The sequence below is a fragment of the Lissotriton vulgaris genome, chromosome 9, assembly GCF_964263255.1.
Source record: "Lissotriton vulgaris chromosome 9, aLisVul1.2, whole genome shotgun sequence".
Classification (NCBI taxonomy): Eukaryota; Metazoa; Chordata; class Amphibia; order Caudata; family Salamandridae; genus Lissotriton; species Lissotriton vulgaris.
Window position 1 is genome coordinate 25522449 of NC_141697.1, and position 18774 is coordinate 25541222.

Here is an 18774-nt window from a genome sequence, read left to right on the forward strand (position 1 = left end):
CGCCCCCCACCAGACAGGGCATCGCTTCATCTCTGTCCTTTCCGTGCATAAGTTTCACATTCGTCTCTAGCCCCCCAGGCAAGTTGTCACTTTCTCTCTGTCCTTCCCCTGTCATAAGTTTCGCTTCCTCTTTTGCATCCTGCTTCACCCAGGACAAGGTATCACTTCCTCTTTGCCTTTCACCTGTCATAGGTTTTGCTTCCTATCTAGCCCCCTTGCCCTGGGACAAGGCGTCACTTCCTCTCTGTTCTTCCCCTGTCATATTGTCATACGTTTCACTTCCCCTTCAGTCTCCGCCCCCTCTTTTCATCACTTCCTCTCTGTCCTTACCCTGTCATATTGTCATAAGTTCCACTTCCCCTTTAGTCTCCACCCCCTCTTTTCATCACTTCCTCTCTGTTCTTCCCCTGTCATATTGTCATACGTTTCACTTCCCCTTCAGTCTCCGCCCCCTCTTTTCATCACTTCCTCTCTGTCCTTACCCTGTCATATTGTCATAAGTTCCACTTCCCCTTTAGTCTCCACCCCCTCTTTTCATCACTTCCTCTCTGTCCTTACCCTGTCATATTGTCATAAGTTCCACTTCCCCTTTAGTCTCCACCCCCTCTTTTCATCACTTCCTCTCTGTCCTTACCCTGTCATATTGTCATAAGTTTCACTTCCGCTCTAGTCCCTCTCTTCCTCTTGAGATCAGATGTCAGTTACTCTCTGTTCTCCCACTGGGCCTTTCCTTGTATTGCAGAAGATCAGGAGTCCACACTCTGCAACCACAACAGCGAAGAAGACATAGTATAAAGAAGGGAAGTATAAGAAACCTGCCTCTATACTCTCTCTCTCTTCATTTCTTACTGATATTTTGGTCATCAACGTTTTTGCCATGACATTTTGATAGCACAATGTTAAAGACGCGACATTCTGGTACTAAATCATCGCTTCACCGGCTTTATGCATTCTCTTCCCCTGGGGTGAATGTTACTTCTTTCTTTCAGTGTTCTCCTCTTACATCACAAACCTGGCCAAGGGCTCAAGCGCAGCAGATAGGCCTGGGCGGTGAACTTCGCTCCGTTCACGGAGTTTGCAGAGTTGTCTGCACTCCGCACTCCGCGGAGCTCACGGAGTGCAGAAAACTCTGCTTCATGATATGCAACAGGGTTTTTTCCCTGCTCACGAACGGTAAGTTTTGCGATCGCGAACAGTAAGAGTTGTTTTGTAACTTCACAGAGTTCCGCGTAGCAAAACTTCACAAACTGCACCCAGGGTTACAGATTACACGACACCAAGACAGATTTGCTTTTTAAAGACAGGGGGAGATGACGTATTTCGCTCAGAATCCCAGAACGGTGACCTGATACCGGGACTAGAACCTGGTTCCCCAGTTCCAAAGTTGGAAGCTCTGGCCGTTAGGCCAAATCTCCTCCCATTACCCCCTTGTCTCCATCTCGGGCTCTGTGTAACCTACTCATCTGCACATCTTTGTTTTTCTTCTCAATTTAAAGTCAATCATCGATATTTCTCTGGTCTCTCTCTAGGGTTGTGTAAAAACCTCTCTCTGGTCTTCTACTTCCCTCCTTGTCATTCTTCCTCTTCCGCTGGAGTTGGTCACCACTTCCTCTTTAGTGTCCGTCTAGATTTGAGTAGAACCTTGTCTCTGTTCTTCGTCTTCACGTTATTTTACCTCTTCCACTTCCTCTTTAGTGTCCCTCTAGAGTTGAGAATAACTTCCTCCTTGTTTTCTTCTTCGCTTTCTAGTTATTCTTCTTCTGTGACGTTTATAAATGGACGCCCTGGAAAGGGAAGTGGACCTAAGAGCGAGCAGCCCACAGTGCCACAGAGTTAGTTGAACGTACACTTGGGGGTCTCCCTTAGATTAACACTCACCCCCCTCTCTCTGCATAACCCTACTCCACACATGCCTCAGTCCAGTGGCGAGTCAGACCATCTGGAAAACTATGAGAATCACAAGAGCCATTACTTCCGGCGGAAAGACCATAGCATACGCGTCTTGCGATCATTGCGGCCCAGCTGGGCCGGCATCTGCGACGAAGCTCTGGCGCAATTCTGGCTAATGAAGCGCCGGTAGCTCCTGGCCATCCAGCCGCCGCCAAGGATAGAGTCTACACTATAGTCCACCGCATTGAGGCGGCTGCAAGGACCCTCCCACTCCTCCCGCCCCTAGACTTGGCTCCTCGCCCAGGAATACCAGGGGCTGGACTCATCACAGCATCCATGCAAAGCACATTAACTCCAGAGCCTGTCAGTGCAAGCACCCCAACAACGCCTGCTGCTGTCCTCTTAAAACACGCCGTTTCATGCTTTAAAGGCTAATGTCTGCTCACGTGTGCACAGCCTCCTTGTACGGTGGCGCAACCGCCCCAGGCGCATGCACCGCGCACTCCCACATCCCGCCATTTTGTTTCTAAGCCCATGGAAGAAACATCAAGCACACAGCCAGACATTTGACTCCAGTGCAGGGGTGATATGGTCCATTTGAAAATGGAACACTACTTGCACAGCCCGGCGCATCCTCGACATCCAATACCAGACTCACCCGCTTTCAATGACAGGGCGGGGGAGTGCGGCCTCCAACAAGGGACCGCTGGGAGTGGACACTCCATTTATACAACACGGGGAACCACAACAGAATCTTAGTACCAACCTGTAGTTTGTGTTGAAAGACAACAAATTGTCCTTAAAATTGTTGAGTGTCAAATATACTAACAGGCATATTTACCAATGGTGTGCATCGCCCTTGTGCCACACAAGAGGGCGCAGGGTGGCGCAAAACCTATCAAGACATTTAGAAAGCCATTCGAGGCCACCCGGCACGGCCTGAGAAATCCCGAGCATCACAATGCAGAGCAAGTCACTGCCTGGTGTTACTCTTCCGCAGGGAGGCGTTGCGGTGATGGAGTCTGGGTGTACCAACACATCCACCATCACTTCTGAAGCATTCCCAGCTAGACTGCTACTGATGGACCTGGGAAGGCGCCGGAATGCTATGCTTTCTCACAGGGGCTGTAGCCAGGAGAAATATATTTTTGTTTGCTCGCTGTTCCCCCTTTCTAAATGTGCTCCATTCTTCAGCCCACGTCGAAAGAAGAAAGAACCTCAGAGGTTTGTTTTAGTGCAGGAAGGTGTCTCTTCCTGCCTGTGACACAGGCCCCCTTGCACCACGACGCAAGGAAAGGTGCCTGTGTTGGCGCTAGGCAGCAGTTTGTGCACCAGCGCAGGCAGAGAGCAGGAATGCGCCATCTAATGGTAAATAAGGCGCATCCCCGGTGACTCACTGCGTTGCTTTGGTGATATATGATGAATATAGCCCTTGATGTATATATTGTACGTAGGTTGATACCACGTCATGACGTGGTTCTGTGTGATCTTGATTTGCAGCACCTTTTTTTGTGACAGTTGTGTTCACTCATCCATGCACACACAAAAGATTAACTTGTGTAATAAGTGCCGGTGCCCAAAGTTCTGCTCAGATACCTGCGCGGCGCTATTAAATGTCAGCGAGCTGGAAACAAAGGACGCGCAGTCGTGACTCCGCCTCAGGTTCTTTAATGCAGCGCCAGACCCTCCCCGCCCCTTTACGCCACGCCCCAGGCTCCTGCTGTCTCCATTGTGAAGGTTTTTCCATCTTCCCTTCCTCCATCTTCCCACTCAGTGTGTTTTTCTCTCTCTCGCGGCAACTGACTATTGAGGGGTAAAAAGTGTCAGTCCCAAATAATGGGTGCCGGTGGTCGCTGCCGGCGACCACCGGCTCAAATCAGGGCCGGTGCTAGGCATGGGCAGCGTGGACGGCTGCACAGGGCCTCGCACTCAGCCCACCAGCATGGGGCCACGCACTGGTGATGTCTCCTGTTGTTTCCCTGGCGATCTATCACAAAGAAAGGTGTCGCCTGCAATTAAGGTCCATTGGAGGGGGCCCCTCCCTGGGCCTCTCATGGATGGTGTCAGGAGGCATAGGGGAGGGAGAGGGAGACGCTCCCTCAATTGCAAGGAGACCATTCACAGACACTGTGGGGGGCCCATTGTCCAGCATTTTGGCGCCCCCACAGTTTTAACTTTTAGACCACAATCAATTCTCACACCTATCGGACTGAAGGTGTGAGAAATGCTTGTGGAGTAAAAGTTAAAACTGTGAGGGCGCCAAAATACTAGACAATGGGGCCCCCACAGTGTCTGTAAATGGTCTCCTTGTAAGGGCCACTATCTAAATTAGAGGGGGCCTCGCACGGTCCTTTTTAGCCCAGGGCCTCGCAAATCCTAGACCCGGCCCTGGCTCAAATTAAGCACCGGGCCCATCACTGATCGCCCAGTACAACCTCTTCATGTGACGAAGAGCAGAGGAATGGAAAAACAAAGGACTGAACGTCTTTAACATACACTTCTTTAAGGAACCGACGTCATGGGCCAGGTAAAGACCTCTTCAGGTGCCCCGTGTGCTCTCATACTGAACACGCGCTTCTTTCAGATGTTTATGGCAGTGGGAGGCTTCTTAACCCAGTAGAAGTGTTTACGCGTCCCCCTAATGTACCCTTTGTTGCTGAAGTTGGTGTTTTTTCAATGGCATGCGCATGTAAGGCCAAAAGAACTGGTGTTTGTGAAATAGAATGTATTCATAAGTCAGTACTTAGAGAACACGCCGAAGTCACGAAGCTTTAGAAGGCCGCAAACTTTGGGGATAATGTACAAAAGTGTTTATTTCTGAGTACGAGACCTCGTACCCTAGGAGCACTCTTTCATGCCCTCTCACAGTCCTTCAACTGCCATGAGAAAACGTACAAGGGGGGCTCGGGCCTTTCTATCGCACACACGGGTAGGACTGTTCACATTTCATTCTATTCACATGGCATGTAACTAACCGTTCGCGACCGGGAGTACGGAAAAGACTCCGTTGCACATCGCAAAGCAGAGTTTTCTGCACTCCGCGAGCTCCGTGGAGTGCGGAGTGCAGAAAACTCTGCTTTGCGATGTGCAACGGAGTCTTTTCCGTGCAGAAAACTCGGCAAACTCCGCCAACGGAGCGAAGTTCACCGCCCAGGCCTACGCAGTGTCTTCTGCGAATAGACCTCTTTGGAATCCACAACCACGGAGGAGGAAGAGCAAACTCTTTGTGGCAAGTGGGTGCACTGTCTACATCTTGAGAAGCGCCTTGACGCCCTCCCCGGGGTGCATGCTTTCCTTCCACAGGCACCCTTTTCATCCTATGCAGGGCAGGGGGTTTGTGTATAACTCTTCACAGTGTTCTAGGGGACAAACATGGCTGATTAATAAAGTGTTCAATTCACAACAGCCAATCAGTTCACAATGGGATCGAACATCATCAGCCTATCAGCAGGCTGGAGTGGGGGCTCAGATATTTATTTTTGGGGCCAAATCCCAAAGGCATTTATGAGTATGTGAAATATTACTTATCCAGTACCAAACAAGTGCACATGAATGTCTTTTAAATTGTTCAAAAACCCCTCACTATCTATTAATAAACAGGAAAAGATGGCACCGTTTTATTTTTATTTTAACTAGTGGAACGTGAATATTCTCCGAACGCTCCCACTTTAAATGCTTTGGGACCATTTAGAAAAACAAGTTATTAGTATGTGAAGTATGTGTAGGAGTACTACAAGAGTACTGTTTCACTTATGAGTATGTATAAAGGTACTACACGAGTACTGTTTCATTTATGAGTATGTATAGTTATATTACAAGAATAGTGCTTACTTTTTGAATATATGAAGAAGTAGTATAAGAGTACTGCGTCATTTATGAGTATGTATAGTAGTATTACAAGAATACTGCCTAATTTATATGTATGTGAAGTAGTACTTCAAAAGTACTGCAGAATTTATGAGTATGTGAAGTATACTACAAGAGTATTATTTCATTTATGAGTATGTGAAGTAGTACTACAAGAGTATTGTTTCATTTACAAGTATGTAAGTATTGTTTCATTTTTGAGTATGTATATTTATATTACAAGAATACTGCTTAATTTATATGTATGTGAAGTAGTACTACAAGAGTACTGCTTCACTGATGTGCATTTATAAAGGTACTACAAGAGTACTGTTTCATTTATGAGTATGTGAAGTATACTACAAGATTGTTGTTTCATTTATGAGTATGTGAAGTATACTACAAGATTGTTGTTTCATTTATGAGTATGTGAAGTATACTACAAGATTATTGTTTCATTTATGAGTATGTGAAGTAGTAATAAATGCGTATTGTTTCTTTTATGAGTATGTACACTAGTATTACAGGAATACTGCTTAATTTATATGTATGCGAAGTAATACTACAAGAGTACTGCTTCACTGATGAGCATTTATAAAGGTACTACAAGAGTACTGTTTCATTTATGAGTCTGTATAGTAGTACTACAAGAATACTGCAGAATTTATGAGTATGTGAAGTAGTACTACAAGAGTATTGTTTCATTAACGAGTATGTACAGTAGTATTACAAGAAGACAAACATGGCATAATTTATGAGTATGTATAGTAGTATTACAAGAGTACTGCTTCACTTAAGAGTATGTGAAGAAGTAGAACAAGAGTACTGCTTTATTTATGAGTATGTACAGTAGTATTACAAGAATACTGCTTAATTTATATGTATGTGAAGTAGTACAAGACGAGTACTGCTTCACTGGTGAGTATGCATAAAGGTACTACAAGAGTACTGTTTCATTTATGAGTATGTGGGACAGAGTGATGTATCCTAATCATAAATACAATTAAAAAAAATCATGTGACAAAAACAATAGGATGCAGAAGTCTCCAAATCTCATAACAAGTACAAATAAGGTTGAAAGATAAAAGAAATGCAAACATCTTTCTGTTCTTTTTTCTCTATTTGCTATTCCAAGTGGAGAAATAAAGTGCTATTTAGACTGAAGTGGGAGATTAAATAGCAGGTGACCCTTTCCCCCAACTCATTCAATGCTCCGCCCCCTGGTGGCCGACCCTTGTTTTCTGTGTGGTTCGATACAGCGGAGAGACACATGTCAAGTAGGGCGCGCGCAGCACAGGTACCGCTCCACAGAGGATGAAATAGGCCCTCTCACCTCCAGCTGTGTATTCAGCCAGCAGTTCTCACATCCTCTGGGAAATGAGTCTGCTGCAGGCGCAATCAGATCTTGGAAAAGAGGGCCAGGCTATTAGACTGCGCTGAGGTCCATTGTGGACCCCCGCGCCGCAGCGCGCGCTGCCGCTTAAATTGGATCTGCGCGTCTCACCCTCAGAGAGATGGTGGAGGTTAGACGGCAGGTCGAGGCCAGTCCTTTCAGGAAAACTGTAGAATGGAGACAGACCTAGCCATGGGGCCAATCTGGAGATGGTCTGAGGAACCAGGACCTCTGGGGCAGGGCCTGAGGACGCCCCAAGGAGACACACAGATGTGTGGATTTAGCAGGTACTTTTTCCAGGTTGTGAGGAAAGAAAGATTTTACCAAGCATTGTGGAAAATAATATACAACCTTTCTGTATCACCGTGTGATGTATAAATACCACTATATGGGGCAAAGGTGTGTTTTGTGGCAATAAGCGTTGATGTAAGGGTAGGAATAGCGATGACTATGGGGAGAGGAGTTGGCCTAATAGCTAGGGCGGTCAACCTCGAACCTGGGGAACCGGGTTTGAGTCACTGTAACGACGTTCAACATCCTGTGATTCTGGGCAAATCACTTAATCTCCCCGTGCCTAACAAAAAAATGAATGTGTCCTCATGTAATGCAACTGGTGCTATGTAAAGCGCTCTGATACCCGATTTGGGTCTAGTTCGTGCTATATAAAACTCTGTAAAAAAAAAAAATATAACAGAGAGGAGGCATGGCCGATGTAAGGAAGGGAAGGGGCAGTCCCTGCTCGGAGCTAGAAACAGAAGACGCAGTTGAACAGGAGAAGCCATCAGAGGTCAGAAACTCTGCATACCGTAGACCCCTGACGGGCACTTCTCTAAAGACTTGGGCCAGATGTACATAGTTGAGGGTTTGCAATCATGAAATAGCAAATATTTGGCGATTCTCTATTTGGTAATCACAAACCTCTACCTATGAACGAAAGGGTGCTTTACACTTCCTACGAGTCTCTGTGGGTTACAAATAGACCAACCTCATTAATATTCATGAAGTAGGTCTTGTTTTGCGACCCATTGGGAAACACAAAAATCACAGGGATGGTGGCCTGATGGGGTCAGCTGACCAGCATGTCTGTGATTGCTTTTCAATGAAGCAATGTTTTTTTTTTTGCAGTCCATTTTCCTAAAAGTAAATTGGGCTGGATTTCAAAAAGAAAAAGAAAAAATGCCTTTTCGTTTTTTGAGAGTAGGCAATGGTCCATAGGCTCACCGCCTGCTTTTAACAAACGTTAACAAACATTCACAAAGGCGAAGTGGTCCCATTTTGTGAATGGGCCACCACCTACTTGAAGTAGGTGGTAAAATGCAAATGTTTTGCGATCCCATTTCAGTAGCAAAACTTTCACATACACCACTGCGATTCAGTCTTAGGAGGGGACGCACTTAACACGCCCCTTCCTAATACTGAATCGCAAACCCAATTTTTGATTTGGCAACAGGTTACCGAATCATAAAATAAGGCTTTGTAAATTAAAAAAAAAAGTTTTTTTTGAGATCACAAATGTCCCGGTCTGTGTGGCCATTTGTGACCCCAAAAAAAGCTTTGTACATCTGACCCCAGAACTTCTATTACATTTGAATCTAATATATTCTTCAGTAATTTAGCTGGCAGACTTCTTGACTTAAAGTCTCATAATGAACATCGCCATCACACACAAATCACTGGATGACGACTTACCCTGGATATCGAAAGGGTGGGTGACTTCATAAACATAATTCATTGAATGACAACCCACACCGGATATCCAAGGATGGCTGACTTCACAAACACGATTCAACGAATGACAATCGACACTGGCTATGGAAGGGGGGCTAACTTCACAAACATGATTCAACAATGAATGACGAGTGACACCGGATATGGAAGGGCAGCTAACTTTACAAACATGATTCATTGAATGATGAGCCACACTGGATATCTAAGGGTGGCTGACTTCATAAACACGATTTAACGAATGACAATCGACACCGGATATGGAAGGGCAGCTAACTTTACAAACATGATTCATTGAATGATGACCCACACTGGATATTTAAGGGTGGCTGACTTCATAAACACGATTTAACGAATGACAATCGACACCGGATATGGAAGGGCAGCTAACTTTACAAACATGATTCATTGAATGATGACCCACACTGGATATTTAAGGGTGGCTGACTTCATAAACACGATTTAACGAATGACAATCGACACCGGATATGGAAGGGCAGCTAACTTTACAAACATGATTCATTGAATGATGACCCACACTGGATATTTAAGGGTGGCTGACTTCATAAACATGATTCATTGAATTACAACCTTCACTTTATATCGAAAGGGTGGCTGATTTCACAAACACGATTACACAGTTCATTGATTACAACCTCACACCGGATATCTAAAGTCAGCTGATTTCACAAACACAATTCATTGAATGATTACCTATACTGACTATCCAACGGCTGACTTTGCAAACATGATTCATTGATTGATGACCTACACTGGATATCAAAAGGGTGGCTGACTTCACAAACACGATTCATTGAATAATGACCCACACCGGATATCGAAGGTTGGATGACTTCACTAACATAACTCCTTGACTGACAACCTGCACTGGCTATCCAATGGTACTTGACGTCACAAACATGATTCATCGAATGATAACATTGGATATCAAAAGGGTGGCTGATTTCATAAACACGATTCATTGAATGATGACCTACACCGGATATCGAAGGTTGGATGACTTCACAAACATGATTTATCAAATGACAACATTGAATATTGAAAGGGTGGGTGACTTCACAAACATGATTCATTGAATGATGACCTACCAAAGATATCCAAAGGTGGCGGACTTCACAAACAATTTTCATTGAATGATGACCTACACTGGATATCCAGGGAAGCTGACACCACAAACAAGTTTCATTGAATAAAGACCTACACTGGATAAAGAAAGGGTAGCTGACTTCTGAAACACGATTCAATGAATGACGATCTATACCGGAAATGGAAGGATGGCTAACTTCATAAACATGATTTATTGAATGACAACCCTCACAAGATATCCATGGGTGACGGATAAAAGTTTCAACGACACGACTCGATTCCCAAAGTTATTTTTTAGGATTCTAGAGAGATCTCCGGGTTTTCAGAATGGATCTGCGTGATACACCTCACCTGAGCAAGGGTGTGAGTGATTGGCTGATTTCTTGATTCAGTGCCCATTTCAAGTGCCCCTCTTCCCCTATGGCACACAAATGGTCATGGAAACATCTGCCAGGAGGTTCTGGGAGACTGCCAGGGAGGCTAGCATTAGCACCAGAAGGAACCACCACAGCCACCCTAGCAGTGTTTTTTCTTATTCTTCTCTACCTTGTTTTCTTCTTACTGCATTTTTTTAAGCCTTATGTTTTTTTGTTGATATTGTAAAAGGGAAAGATGTGTAGTGACTGCACTTCATACTTCCTTCCCCATAGTCTCCTGCCCAGCCCTGTAGAATGTTGACATCATGATGACGTAATAGAAGGCTGCAGAGCTCTTGGATTTCATTTGAGAGTTAGGGCTGAGCTGGTACCATCCTGCTCCTGGTGGGGGGTTTTTCCCTTTACTTTTACCTAATTAATGTACTACTATCCCGTACCATCTAACTTCAAATAAATATATTTCATCACTTACCTGGTTTCCTGATCTCTTTCCCTACACTGCCTTTGCTTGAACTTTCACCAGCACTGGGGCGCTCTTTATAAGGACTCAGACTGAAGATGAAAGACTATCAACCAAAATCTGTAACTACCCGGCACTCCCTACAGACCAGGTGGAAAGTGCACAAGTGTTTGTCACGACGATGGAGCAAAGCGTGTCCGTCAAATATTTTAAAGTCAATATCCCTGATTCAATATGTAGGGAAAACTAGATCCTTCTGACACCAGAGGCAAAGAGAGATCGTAATATTTTGCTAGATTCAAAGCTCATGTCTGAACAGGTTTACCAGTGACAAAATTAACCACATCTCCGGATCTCTAAATGTATTTTAAACCGTTCCAGTGGGAACCTGAAAATAATGTTCATCTGAGACAGATGCCAGTCACAACATTTACATTCATTTGAGTGACTGCTGTTCCTTGGCGTCTGAACTGTGTTTAATGCTTCCAAACCTAGAGTGTGATGGGCTGGCTCTGGTGCGTAAAGATACAGGACGAACAGTGGCGCAAGTGGCCCCGAACACTCCCCTACCCCTACCCCTGCCGTCCGTAGAGCAGACTTCAGTGAGTAAAGCTATAGGCCAAGCAGTGGTGTAAGGTGGCCCCTAAAAGCCCCCCTCCCCATTCCTTCCTTACAGCAGACTCCAGTGCGTAAAGATACAGGCCAAGCCGTGGACTAAGGCGGCCGGAACAGCCCCCCTACAGCAGACTCCAGTGCGTAAAAATACAGGGCAAGCAGTGATGTAAGGTGGACCTGAACAGCCCCCCACCCCTTGCCTTCCTTACAGCAGACTCCAATTCATAAAGAAACAGGGCAAACACTTGTGTCAGGTGGTCCCAAACAGCCCCCCTCCCCTTTCCTTTTGTAGAGACGAGTCCAGTGCGTAAAGATATAGGGCGAGCAGTGGTCTAAGGCGGCCCGAACAGCCCCCTTGCCCACTCCTTGTACAGCAGATTCCAGTGCGTAAAGACACAAAGAAGACTGCTGTAAGGTGGGTGGCGCACTCTCTTCGTCACCATCTCCCTTCCCGCCTTCTTTGCAGCCTGCCCTCGCCTCCCACAGCCACTCATCTCCTCTGCTGAGATTATTGAACTTCTCAAGTGTACAACGCCGCCCCTTTCTTCCGCGTCTGAGGATCCTGTTCGTGTACTTTGCATCAGTCTTCTTCCGGGACACCCGCGGTGGAAGGCGGGTGTCACTGGTACTCTTCCTCTACCGCCCTCTCTGCCCTCTCCAAATGCATCCTCGTGAAAAAAAAACCTCAAACCCTTCGTTTGACCCCATCCCTAGTGACATTGCCATTGATTTCGATACCCACACTCTTTCTTCTTTCTTATTGGACCAGTCTTGTTAACCTCTCCCTCAGTCAAGGCTCCCTTCCTGTTGCCCTTAAAACAGGACAGGTCACCCCACTTCTTAAAAAACCCACCGCTGATGCGAACGACCTCAAAAACTTCCGCCCCATCACCAACCTCCCTTTTCTTGCAAAAATCACAGAAAGATGTTTAGAGAAACAACTTTCCCCACATATTAAGGATAATAATCTTCTTGACAATTCGCAGTCAGGTTTCATTCAAAACTGCAGCACTGAAACAGTGATTGATGTCCTGCGTGTTCTTGACTCGAGGGAGTCTTGTCTTCTGATTCTTCTACCTTTCTGCAGCCTTTGACACTGTTAATCACAACACTCTCCTCAACACTCTCCAACAGAGAATGGGCTTGGAAGGCACAGTGCCTAAATGGTTTTCCTCACTCCTCTCGTACAGATCCCAAATGATCAAAATAGCGAACAGTCTTTAGTCTTCATTGGCGGTAGGGCAAGGCGTCCCTCAAGGTTCTATCCTTGCACTCACTTTGTTCAATCTTTATCTGGAACCATTGGGAAATCGAAGTAAATATGGAATCCTCTACCACCTCTACGCTGATGACACTCAAATCTCCTTGAAGGTGTTTTCCGCACACGATATCTCAATCCTCAACTCTACTCTCAACTCTATTCAAAACTGGATGTTAGCTCAACAACTCATTCTCAACCCTTCCAAAACTGAATTCCTCCTCCTCTCTACCTCACTCTCTCCTCCTCCTGTTCAATCTTGGATGGATCAGCTGAATTTATTCATCAAAAATCCTATCATTGTCAACAATGCAAATCCCTTGGTGTCATACTTGACAAAAGGCTCAATCTAGTCTCCCACATCAATTCCATTGCAAAGATTGCACAAAACCAACTGCGCCTTCTTTGGGGCATTCAACGTTTCTTTCCGGAGCAAGACTTAAAAACATTGGTCCAATCTCTGGTTTTCTCTAGATTGGACTATTGCAGTTCTCTTCTTGCTAGCCTCCCCAAATCTCACTGTTCCCCTCCTGAATTCGTTCTTCATTCAGCGGCTTGTTTTGTCTTTGGGGCAAAAAAAAGTGACCACATCACACTCATTTTGTCTTCTCTTCAGTGGCTTCCCATCGAGGCAAGATCAATCTACAAGACTGCCTGTATCACCCACAAAGCCTTGCACTCCTCCTCCCCTCGATACCTGGCAAATAAACTTAAAATCTCTGGAGGCTCTGACCTTCTCATAATGCAGAAAATGTACTGCTTGAGCCCCACCTCCAAAAGGGAAAGATCGATGGCTCAATCCTTCTGAGGTAATGCGGTGAGAATCTGGAACTCACTTCTTCCACTGCTCCATACCACCAGCTCTACCCGACCTTCAAAACTGACCTCAAATCTCTTCTCTTCCAAAAACAATTCCAGAACTAATACATGGCTTTTCATGTCTCTCAAGGAAGTTCTTACACTATTGTAAATTTGCAATCTTTGCCTGTACGATCTGAATCCTAATGTGTTTTTTGTTTTTTGTGTGACATCTATTGTTTTATTCCACTTTTTCTTCTTTCTTGTTTGTTTCTGTAACATGTAAATATGTAAAATTCTCCTCATGTAACGCACTTGGTTCTATTGTGAAGCGCTCTGACACCTTTGGGTAAAGTCTGCGCTGTATAAAAATGCATCAAATCAATAAACAAAAATATCTGCCTCATCACTGCACTCTTTCCTTCACTCCCTCCTGACTGGCACTCTTCCCTTCTCTCCCTCCTCACTGCGCTCTTCCCTTCACCCCCTCTTCACTGGCGCTCTTCCCTTCTGTCTCGCCTCACTGCACTCTTCCCTTCTGTCTCGCCTCACTGCACTCTTCCCTTCTGTCTCGCCTCACTGCACTCTTCCCTTCTCTCTTTTCTCACTGCGCTCTTCCCTTCTCTCCCTCCTCAATGGCGCTCTTCCCTTCTCTCCCTCCTCACTGCACTCTTCCCTTCTCTCCCTCCTCACTGCACTCTTCCCTTCTCTCTCTTCCCACTGCACTCTTCCCTTCTCTCCCTCCTCACTGCGCTCTTCCCTTCTCTCCCTCCTCACTGCGCTCTTCCCTTCTCTCCCTCCTCACTGCACTCTTCCCTTCTGTCTCGCCTCACTGCACTCTTCCCTTCTGTCTCGCCTCACTGCACTCTTCCCTTCTCTCTTTTCTCACTGCGCTCTTCCCTTCTCTCCCTCCTCACTGCGCTCTTCCCTTCTCTCCCTTCTCTCCCTCCTCACTGGGCTCTTCCCTTCTGTCTCGCCTCACTGCACTCTTCCCTTCTCTCCCTCCTCACTGCGCTCTTCCCTTCTCTCCCTCCTCACTGCCTCTTCCCTTCTCTCCCTCCTCACTGCGCTCTTCCCTTCTCTCTCTTCTCACTGCGCTCTTCTCTTCTCTCCCTCCTCACTGCTCTATTCCCTTCTCTCCCTACTCACTGCTCTTTCCCCTTCTGTCTCACCTCACTGCACTCTTCACTTATGTCTCGCCTCACTGAGCACTCCCCTTCTCTTCCTCCTCACTGCGCTCTTCTCTTCTCTCGCTCCTCTCTGGTGCTCTTCCCTTCTCTCCCTCCTCACTGCGCTCTTCCCTTCACTCCCTCCTCACTGCGCTCTTCTCTTCTCTCCCTCCTTACTGCACTCTTCCCTTCTCTCCCTCCTCATTGACGCTCTTCCCTTCTCTCCCTCCTCAATGGCGCTCTTCCCTTCTCTCCCTCCTCACTGCGCTCTTCCCTTCTCTCCCTCCTCACTGCGCTCTTCTCTTCTCTCCCTCCTTACTGCACTCTTCCCTTCTCTCCCTCCTCATTGACGCTCTTCCCTTCTCTCCCTCCTCAATGGCGCTCTTCCCTTCTCTCCATCTCACTGCGCTTTTCCCTTCTCTCCCTTCTCACAGCGCTTTTCCCTTCTCTCCCTTCTCACTGCGCTCTTCCCTTCTCTCCCTCCTCAATGGCGCTCTTCCCTTCTCTCCCTCCTCACTGCGCTCTTCCCTTCTCTCTCTTCTCACTGCACTCTTCCCTTCTCTCTCTTCTCACTGCACTCTTCCCTTCTCTCCCTCCTCACTGCACTCTTCCCTTCTCTCTCTTCCCACTGCACTCTTCCCTTCTTTCCCTCCTCATTGGCGCTCTTCCCTTCTCTCTCTCCACACTGTGCTCTTCCCTTCTCTCCCTCCTCACTGCCTCTTCCCTTCTCTCTCTCCTCACTGCGCTCTTCCCTTCTCTCCCTCCTCACTGGCTCTCTTCCCTTCTCTCCCTCCTCACTGCACTCTTCCCTTCTCTCCCTCCCACTGGCACTCTTCCCTTCTCTCCCTCCTCACTGCACCTTTCCCTTCTCTCCCTCCCACTGCGCTCTTCCCTTCTCTCCATCCCACTGCGCTCTTCCCTTCTCTCCCTCCTCACTGTGCTCTTCCCTTCTTTCCCTCCTCACTGGCCCTCTTCCCTTCTCTCCCTCCTCACTGCGCTCTTCCCTTCTCTCCCTCCCACTGGCACTCTTCCCTTCTCTCCCTCCTCACTGCACCTTTCCCTTCTCTCCCTCCCACTGCGCTCTTCCCTTCTCTCCCTCCCACTGCGCTTTTCCCTTCTCTCCCTCCCACTGCGCTTTTCCCTTCTCTCCCTCCCACTGCGCTCTTCCCTTCTCTCCTTCCCACTGGCACTCTTCCCTTGTCTCCCTCCTCACTGCACCTTTCCCTTCTCTCCCTCCCACTGGCGCTCTTCCCTTCTCTCCCTCCACACTGTGCTCTTCCCTTCTCTCCCTCCTCACTGCCTCTTCCCTTCTCTCCCTCCTCACTGCGCTCTTCCCTTCTCTCTCTCCCCACTGCGCTCTTCCCTTCTCTCCCTCCTCACTGGCGCTCTTCCCTTCTCTCCCTCCTCACTGCACTCTTCCCTTCTCTCCCTCCCACTGGCACTCTTCCCTTCTCTCCCTCCTCACTGTACCTTTCCCTTCTCTCCCTCCCACTGCGCTCTTCCCTTCTCTCCCTCCCACTGCGCTCTTCCCTTCTCTCCCTCCTCACTGTGCTCTTCCCTTCTTTCCCTCCTCACTGGCCCTCTTCCCTTCTCTCTCTCCTCACTGCGCTCTTCCCTTCTCTCCCTCCCACTGGCACTCTTCCCTTCTCTCCCTCCTCACTGCACCTTTCCCTTCTCTCCCTCCCACTGCGCTCTTCCCTTCTCTCCCTCCCACTGCGCTTTTCCCTTCTCTCCCTCCCACTGCGCTTTTCCCTTCTCTCCCTCCCACTGCGCTCTTCCCTTCTCTCCTTCCCAATGGCACTCTTCCCTTCTCTCCCTCCCACTGCGCTCTTCCCTTCTCTCCTTCCCACTGGCACTCTTCCCTTCTCTCCCTCCTCACTGCACCTTTCCCTTCTCTCCCTCCCACTGGCGCTCTTCCCTTCTCTCCCTCCTCACTGCGCTCTTCCCTTCTCTCCTTCCCACTGGCACTCTTCCCTTCTCTCCCTCCTCACTGCACCTTTCCCTTCTCTCGCTCCCACTGGCGCTCTTCCCTTCTCTCCCTCTCACTGCGCTTTTCCCTTCTCTCCCTTCTCACTGCGCTTTTCCCTTCTCTCCCTTCTCACTGCGCTCTTCCCTTCTCTCCCTCCTCACTGGCGCTCTTCCCTTCTCTCCCTCTCACTGCGCTTTTCCATTCTCTCCCTTCTCACTGCGCTTTTCCCTTCTCTCCCTTCTCACTGCGCTCTTCCCTTCTCTCCCTCCCACTTGCACTCTTCTCTTCTCTCCCTACTCACTGCGCTCTACCCTTCTCTCCCTCCTTACTGGCACTGACCTTCTGGAGTGCAATAAGAACAATGACCATTTACTTTTATCAAAGGATACACTTCACCAGCTCTATAAGCATGGCATCCTGAGCCAAGGCTGTCACCTTACCACTCATGTAGCAGGTTTGGCTTCGTCCAACCCACCCCCTAATTCGCTTGCTATTCTCTACCTCAACACCCGTTCCCTTGTCAAGCCTCAGATGGACATCTTTTTGTTGCTTGACACGGAGAAACCTGACATCCTTTTGCTAGCAGAAACGTGGCTATCTCCCACCTCTGCACCTGATATCATAGCAGCTCTACCATCTGACTACTATATTATCCAGGCAGACCGTGCCAGCGTGAAAGAAGGAGGCGGAGTTGCGGCGATTATCCACTCTAGTCTAGAGGTCACTACTCTTACTTGCCTGACACTAGCCAACATAGATAACCTTGTACTAAAAATTGCCACTCCTCACATGACTATAGCATGTGTCCTCTTATATAGACCACCCACCTCAATGCCACTGTTTCCTATGGCCTTTAGTGAGCAAGTTGCTAATCTAGCGTTGGATCACGCCAGGGTGATGTTAGTAGGTGACTTCAATTACTGGTATAAAGATCCATCAGAGGGCTCTCAATCGGCGGAATTGACTGACCTTCTGTCTAACCTCAACTTTAAGCAACTGGTGCTCTCTTCCACTCATGATAAAGGTCACATATTGGATCACGTATGGTCTAATACCACTTGCGTGACCTCTCCGCTAATCCTGCCTTGCCTATGGTCAGACCATTTTATCCTGAAATTTAAGATCTGTATTCCTCATATCAGACCCACTGTGCCAACTGCCGGCAGATTAGCTAGGAATTGGAACGCCATGGATAAGACTGCTTTTTTACAGTCATTAGCTAATGATGTCCCTCCTTTGGATAATGACATAAACCTGTCAGTTTCCTCTCTAACCGACTGGCTACAAGCGGCCAGCAATCTCCATGCCCCGTACAAAAGAATTAAACTTGCACGGCGCACGGATGCCAATAGATGGTTTTCTGCCGACTTGAAAAGCAAGAAATTGGCTCTCCGTCATCTTGAGCGCATGTGGCGCCGTGACTATGACACTGAGGAAAAAATTAAATATACTAGGGCAAGGAAGGAATATATGAATGCCATCTCTGCAGCTAAGGTTGAGTATTTCTCCTCTCGTATTTTAGACTCTACAAACAAATCTAAAGAGGTTTTCTCTATTTTCAATGAACTGACCAACTTGGAGAATGTCCGTCCTAAAGTAATCCCCACTCAGTGTTTGTGTGATTCACTCAATTCTTACTTTAGTGACAAAATCACCAACATCAAGGCTAGCATTCCTCAATCAAAGACCCCAATCACAACAGGCATGGCAATAAAGACTGGACATGCCACCCTTTTCCAGCTTTCAACCCATAACCCATGGCCAGCTTCTGGAATTAATGACTAGAGTCAAATCTGGCTCCCCACTGGATACTTGTCCCCCTCGTATTCTGAAAGAATGTTTTTCCACTCACCCAGCCCCTGTTCTTGCCCTTCTAAATGATTCCCTGTCATCAGGTATAGTTCCATCCGCCTTCAAAGAAGCCACGGTTATACCGCTATTAAAAAAAACCGGGGCGGATCCTGGTTGTAAGGCGAATTACAGGCCCATTTCCTTACTGCCTTACCTGGCAAAAATTCTAGAGGCACACGTTGCGAAAATTCTCTCAAATTTTTTGGAGGAGTCCTCCTGCTTTGACCCTCATCAGGCTGGATTTCGGCCTGCACATTCTACGGAGGCAGTGGTCACCGCAGTTTTGGACACACTCCGAGATTGTGCAGATAGAAGG

General features: G+C 47.3%; 1 protein-coding gene across 1 annotated transcript in view; it reads right to left on the minus strand.

Moving 5' to 3' along the window:
- The window catches only part of NPAS3 (neuronal PAS domain protein 3), a 1714960-nt gene that overhangs the window by 1431980 nt on the left and 264206 nt on the right, over window positions 1-18774 (minus strand). The gene's annotated exons all lie outside the window — the stretch shown is intronic.